Source organism: Lycium ferocissimum, unplaced genomic scaffold, assembly GCF_029784015.1.
Source record: "Lycium ferocissimum isolate CSIRO_LF1 unplaced genomic scaffold, AGI_CSIRO_Lferr_CH_V1 ctg16277, whole genome shotgun sequence".
Lineage (NCBI taxonomy): Eukaryota > Viridiplantae > Streptophyta > Magnoliopsida > Solanales > Solanaceae > Lycium > Lycium ferocissimum.
This window is the reverse complement of record NW_026716514.1, coordinates 28,740-36,645: the sequence shown is the minus strand read 5'-3', so window position 1 is coordinate 36,645 and position 7,906 is coordinate 28,740.

The following is a 7,906-nucleotide window of genomic DNA, read 5'->3' as shown; positions in this document are numbered from 1 at the left end:
AATTAAAAAAAGATTTCCCAAAAAAGAAAACCTATTTAGTAATTTAAAAAAACCGTTTTCCCCGGAAAAAGGGCCAAAATTTGATACGCTCAAATTACACCTATTAATGGTATAACGCGGACGTTGTTAAATATAGTAACCCAATAAGGTTGGGGTCGAATCTCCTGTGGAATAGGGTGTGAAAAGGTTACTAAATTCGTAGAATGCTATGTTTAGGTCTAATGTCTTAATCCGATGATTTTGGTAAAAAAGTTGTGTTTAGTAACTAATTGTCAACTATTTGCTTTGGTGGTAATTTATGGTAAAAGAAACTAAGATTGTGTCCCCTTTAGATAGAGTGTATGATCATGGGCATTGATCTTGATATCCTTCTAATAGATCATTATATGAATGCACTTAATCTCTATATGAATCTCTACTATTTCCCAATAAATAAAGATTATTTCTTTTATGATTTTTCCAAATATAAGAAAGTAACTATGAAGAACGATTAATCATGCCAAGTACATTCTTCTTATTCCTAAGTGAATTTATTAAACAAAGTTTAAAGCTTTGAGTTCGTTGTTTATTCTTACCAACCCTAATTATTTTTCCAAATAAATCAAGGTTTATGGCTTTAATCAATGTTTGCAACCATTAATTATGAATGAAGAATGAAGAATAAACAAACCCTAATAATCCATTATTTGTATATCAATCACAAACCCAATCACAAAACACCATCAATTGGGTTCACACTTAGTAAGGGAAATTAGCTACTCATAGAAAGAGAAGAACAATAAGTAATAGAAGTCTTAATGCTTACAATTGATTGCTTGGAATTGAAAGAGAATTTAATTGCAATTGTTTGTAATCTCCAAAGACTTCAAAACTATGAATAGTAATATTAAGGAAAAGTAAAAACCTAGTTCTATGTTGAATAATATACAGAAACCTAAAATCGTGTATTTATAATCAAAGCCGTAAAATCGATCGGTCAAAATTGCCCTCGACGGACCAATGTACGGGCCAATTTCTTTATACTACCGTAGAATCAATGAACGCTTCCGTGAAATCTCCCTCCAGGCGGTGATGTACGATCAACTTTCACGGACCGTAAATATTATACGGTCCGTATAACTTGCCCGTAAATCCTCTTGTCTTGACAACTCTTTGGAACCAACATACGGTGAGTTTTACGGACCGAAAGTAAATATTATACGGTCCGTACTTTCGCCGACATCCACTTCATGTAAAGACATTCATTCGTTAAGCATTCACGATGGAATTTACGGACTGTGAATATTCTACGGTCCGTATGTTCCTCCGTATAACTCAGGCTTCAATTAATTTATTTTTCTGAACATCTTTTTCACTCCATTTCCACGACTTGCTCTCAAAACACGTTAAATATCTGCAACATGTCACAAACACATCAAAAACACCAAGATTTGCTCAAAAACAAGTAAAACTTATAGCCAAAAAGTATCGAATGTGCCATAATTTCACGGCACATCACCTGGTTACAGGGTTAACAGTAGCAATTTCAACTTCAGGCATGAAGTTACAATCCTAACAAACTGTAGGAATAGTCTCAGCAGTTATAAGGGGGTCGATTTCTTCAACAGATTGATGGTGATCAACGGCGCTAAAATCTTCATGATATTTAAACCCAGCAGGAAGAAAATTGGCGGCGAGGGAATAGAGATCAATTTCTTGGCTTGTTGATGAGATTGGGGCTTTCCCAGAACGTCGTTCAGGGGATGGAGTAACATTAAGGTACGAACGATTGGGGGGTGAGGAAGCAGACATGATAGGGTATTTGCAAAAAAAGAAAAGATGAAAACAAGGATGGGTTCAAAGGAGTTTTTCGTATAAGGAAAGTGAAGATTTGATTGAATTTAAGTTGATCCTTTGCCTAATTTATACCCAAATAAGGAAGATGAATCCATTGGTATTCTAAGGGACACATTTTTCTATGAACTGAACGGCTGAACCTATATGTCAATCATCATGACTGAATAGTTGCCGGCATTTCACAGTAGTAGAATTAAATTCGAATTAGGCAGTTGTTTTTATTTTGGAATGAACCGTCGAGACGGTTCATTCCCCGCCATTAGTTCAGGATGGCCTCGATGGTGTTTCAAATCCACTCCCCGGTGTCACTTTTCTTCACCAAGAAGTGGGGGGACTATCTGTATACATGACAAAATAAAGCTCGATACGTGGAATGATGGGAATGGAACATGTGACAGTTGGAGGTTAAGCGTTGCTTAGTCATTTTGTTTGGTTGAAACAAGAAGTCCCAAATAAACCCGGAGCTAGTTCGGGTCATTTATAGAAGATGAATGTTACATGGCGGGTCCAGTTTCGTAGCAAACATTACACTTTAGAATTAAAGTAGCATTTATGGTCCATTATTACCCATTATTAGGCAAGATTTACAGCTCACAGCCGATGATTATCAACTATAAAAGGAGCCTAATAGCTCATTGCAAAGGGCATCAAAATATGACTTTTCACACTGATTTATACCATCCCTTTATAATTTGCATATTTTTATTATTCTTTTGCTCCGGATCAACACTTAGTTATCAAAGGATAAAGCGTGCAAATGCTTCATCGGAGGAAAACTTGATAAAGAATTCTCTCCGAGGATCATACAAGCCCAGGCTCAATTATTCCATTTCTGCTTTATATTGATTTATTCATTTGATTTCTCCAGTTGTTACCAGCTTTTATTCATTATTTATAACAAATCAATTCACGTATCCTTTAGACCACAAGCAAATTCAACTGTTCTCTTTTTAGGGTAAACAATGTTAATAATAGATATATACATTTTTCTTCTCTAATTTTTATATATATAATTTTGATGTATTTTTTAATTATATGTTTATTTTATTAACTTATGAAATACTAAAAATTAAGTACCAATGGGGCTTATGCCCCGTGCCTCGGGGCTTACGGCTCGCCGAGGCATATATAAAACGTTTCACCTTACGCCCGTGCCTTTTAAAACACTGATAAGTACTAATATTCATGTGTAAATAATACAAGATTATCCATATCTGAAAATCACAACCAAACACAATATTAACTCACTACACGATTTTGTACCATGATTATTACATTATATCAAGCATGCCTTTAGAATCTGTACAACTTAGATGCTGACTTAAAACGCATAAGTTTAACTAAACATGTCACTTAATTTCGGCTCGAATAATTAATTAATTTGTAGAAATAAATTTTTAATAGTCTTTGAACTAACACGACAATTCGTTAAGGGCTCGTTTGGTTGGAATCAAGTTATCCCAGGATAATTTATCCTAGGATTAGTTATTCCACCCTCCCACAGGATAAAATAACACTACAATCCTAGAATAACTAATCCCGAGATTAATTATACCGAGATTTTATCCCAACCAAATGTGGGATAAACTCATCTCAAATATAATCGCGGAATTATATATCCTTATCCCTAATACCAAACGTGCCCTTGTGTTATAACGCATCGTACAGTATTTTTGACAATGCATGCGACATGATTAGATTGTCCTTATCATGCTAATAATGTGTCGTCCCTCCAGCAAATCAAATCTACGGAAAGATGTAGTTTCCGATTGAATATTTTATCAATACATATTATTGTTTTAAAAGGTATTTGTTTTCTAATTTGGACTCGCCCGGTTCTAGCTCTTGTGCGGGGCATGTGCAAAATGCTCCAAGGCCCATGTGTGGGTTTAGTCATGTGAGGAATACGCTTTAAGCGCCTGAATGTGCGTCCTAATATGCCTAACGCTTAATGATCGGGGCTCACTTTGAGGTACATACCAAATCATGTGTTAAATTTCCTGATTAGCACCGTTTATCCTCAAATTTCTTAATAAATGAATAGTAAAAGCTCAATTCATCTATGGAAATATGAGATTGGGAGTAACTCAAATAACAAGCTACAATGTTACATAATTACTAACTGAGAACAACACGAGGATGAAAATCATTTGAACATCCTTTTGAAAATTGTCAGACAACAGAAATTTATATAGTCACTTTCTATTGGTCTTCATGTCTTAGTTTATGTCTATCAAAATTATCAAACTTTATTATTTGGCTATTTGAAAGCAGTTTTGTATTGTATGAAAGAGTAATATTCTAGTACCAATAATGTTTATTGATTATTTATTTTTAGGGAGATAATATGGGTAGTTTGATAATATTCTTTTAAAAATGTGATTTTTCTATTTGAAAGTTTAGACAATATAGTTGATTTGTATTTCTTGAAAACTTTAAAACCATTATATTGTTTATACCAGTAATAATATACTAGATATTTTGTTTTCTATGAGTATCTTTAATTTTATTAAATTAGTAATGTATTCTTTTGTGTTGTTATGCTCAGGGGAGATTTTAGGTGCTAAAATTGGGGCACGTGAACACATGATCTCTCTGTAAAATTAGGTTTTTTATGTATATATTTTTTAAAATTAGTATAATACTACCTGCTGAAACCCATGTTACGAAAAGGCTAAATGGTAAACTTGGTTAAAGGTTGAGTTAAATACCTAGAGGAGTATGGATCAAATCCCACTTCATACATTTTCTTCTTCTTTTTTTTTTTTTTTTTTTTTTAAGTGGTGAATCATATTCCAGAAATCTTATATTCACCTCTGATTATGCTTAGACTATTTATTAAAAGTATAAAGTATACAACTAAAGATTCGTGAGTGTTACACCCCATGTCTCGAGGTTTATACCTCGTCCTGGATTTAGTAAAATATCCAGCTTCGCGCCCTCGCATTTTAAAATACTGATATATATACGTGAATAACCAAGGCCTCGCACGAAAACAAAGTGCTCTGAGTTTCATAATAAGGACCCCTTTTCTACATATTAAATGGCAAAGTGCATTCTAGTATAGGTAATAGGTGTCTGGCAACTTGCAAATCGACAAATAGCTCAGACAAACAATCTATTACTCCTATAACATCCACGGAATTTCTCTAGGCCATAGAAAAGAGGGGTCTGATAGTGTCCGCAACAAAAAATAAAAAGAGTATGCATGGTCAAAAAAAGAGTAAACAGTTGGTGAAGTCTGTGTTCTGACACATATTTACTTGCTTTTGTATACTCTGTCCAAGTTTACGTGGTACTTTGACTAATCACTGAATTTTAGAAAGATATTTTTGTATTTTGATTTAAAATTAGGGAAAAAGATATAATATGGCTGTCAGTAATTTAAATGACTCAATTTTAGACTATATGACCCAAATACACTTTAGACCCAAATAAAGATAAGCTATTGCCAAATCCTAAAATTTCAATACACATATTTGAACACTCTTTTCACACTTTTCAAAATTTAGAATCCCAAAACACTTTCTGCCTTTTCATTTTTTTGGAGAACAGCGGACTCGATCTTCTTCTCCAGCAAAGCAACGCCGGAGCTTCAGTGAACTAGAGTAACCAACAATGACGCACAAATCACTGCTCATCCCCTCTTCTCTGCCTCTTTCTTCTTCATTTGCTCGAATCTCCGATGATAGTCGAAGAAAATTTCAAATATGGTCGGCATTCGTCGGAATCCCACATGCACCACAACTGCTCCGCGTTTGACCACTTTTTCCCCCTTTCTCTATGTTTTTGGCTGGAGTTTTTCGTTGAAATTTCGCCGGCTTTATCGATCTTTGTTTGTTGGCCATAGTCGCTTTCGTGATCTGGAAATAACCCTGCCCCGCCATCATTTTCCAGCCAAGAGAACTGCGAGGGAGACAGATATGGTAGCAGAGCTTTAAAACTCGCTCCCGAAGACCATCGATTTAAAAACGCAAGATCAGAATCTCTACTCACATCCTCTTTTCTTTTATCTTCTCTTTCCCTGACATCGTCACACCGCCGTGAATCTCACCGGAAACACACTTAAAGATTTCAAATCTAACTGAAATTAACCGGGTCTTAAAATTACTATCGGAGAATATATATTTTTGGCCAAGTTTGTCGTCAATTATACATTAGTTAAGTAGTGTATAATATGTGTATAATTAGTATGTATACATAATACACAGAGTATACGTTGATTATACATTTATTATACAAAAAAATGTATAATTTATATATATATTTTATGAAAAGTGTATAGTAAATGTATAATAAATAAATATATAGTGTATAATGTACATTTTGGCTACAATATGTCTTTTCATTTTGTGTGGTATTCCGGTTGTCAATATTTTCACGGATGGCTACTTATGTGATATATCCTTATAGCATAGCTATGTGGCCATAAAATATTGAGAACAGAACGGCCACATAAAATCAAAGACTTATTCTAGCGAAAATGTATATTATGCACATATATTCATTTATTAAACATTAATTATACACTTTTCACACACACACACACACACACACCCACACACACACACACACACACACACATATATATATATATATATATATATATATATATATATATAATTATACACTTTTCGGGCGTAGTTTGTATAATAAATAATTATAGTTTGTGTATAATAAATAATTAACATATACTCGGCGTATAATGTATACGTACTAATTACACATATTTTACAATTATTATGCACTATTTACACAATGTTTAAATGACGACAAACTTGACAGGAAAACATATATTCTCCGATAGTAACTTTCGAGCCGTTAATTTTCAATTAGATTTGAAAGTTTTAAGTGTGTTTCTAGTGAGATTCAGGGCATGTGGGACAGAAGAGATAAAGAAAAAAGGATGTGAGTAGATACTCTGATCTGTTTTGCATTTTTAAATCGCCAGTCTTTGACAACAAGCTTTAAAGCTCCACTACCATATCTGTCTCCCTCGCAGCTCTCTTGACAGTAAAATGACGGTGGGTGAGGGGTCATTTCCAGATCTAGAAAACAACTCTAGCTAGCAAACAAAGATGATACAGCAAGCGAAATTCCAGCGACTCCGGCCAAAAACACTAAGCAATGGAAAAAAACAGTGGTGAAGCACGGAGCAGCGATGGTGCGCGACCGAATTACAGTAAATACCAGCCAAATTTGAAATTTTCTCTGGCTATCATCGGAGATTGGAGCAAGCAAAGAAGAAAGAGGCAAATGAGAAGGGACAAACAGTGGTTTGTGTGTCATCGTTGGTTACTCTCGTTTGCCTAAGCTCCGGCATTGCTTTCTTGGGAGAAGAAGTTTGAGTCGACTGTTCTCCAAGAAAATGAAAAGCGAGAAAGTGTTTTAGGAATTTTAAATTCGAAAAAGTAGGAAAAGCGTATTAAAAAATGTGTATTAAAATTTTAGAATTTGACTATAACTTATCTTTATTTTGGGCCTAAAGTGTATTTTGAGTCATTTAATTCAAAGTTGAGCAATTGTTGGCTATCACACCATATCTTTTTTCCTTTTCTAAAATTCAAAGTAGTACAAGAAAACTCAGTTGTCAAAGACACATTATGAACTATGAGGCGTCAAATAAACTGCAGTTTTACCAAAATTGGAAAGACATGTGCAAAGAAGATACAAAGAAAATTTTAAGTTATCCTCCTTACATTAATACAAACAAAAAAAAAACTTAGTAATATCACAGTAAAAATTGAAGGGGAAATTTAAGAAAAGTACAACTCAAAACAGTATATTTCATTTATGTAGCCAAATTAAAAGAATACAATCTTGTAGCCTTACGAAACAAAGTCCAAATACACAAAACTCTGATTTATTCAGTAAATTTACATATCTCACCATCTCCGTCCAAAGATCCGTTCTCTCCCCTTTCACCTATGCTCATACCATTAGTTTGATGATTTTTTCTTGTTTTATTTTTGTTTTTCCGTTTTTTTCATTGCTAAATCAGATGGCTTTTAACTTATGGTGACAAAAAAGTCTCATAATTAGAAATGGTGACAAGTTTGATCAACCAAGG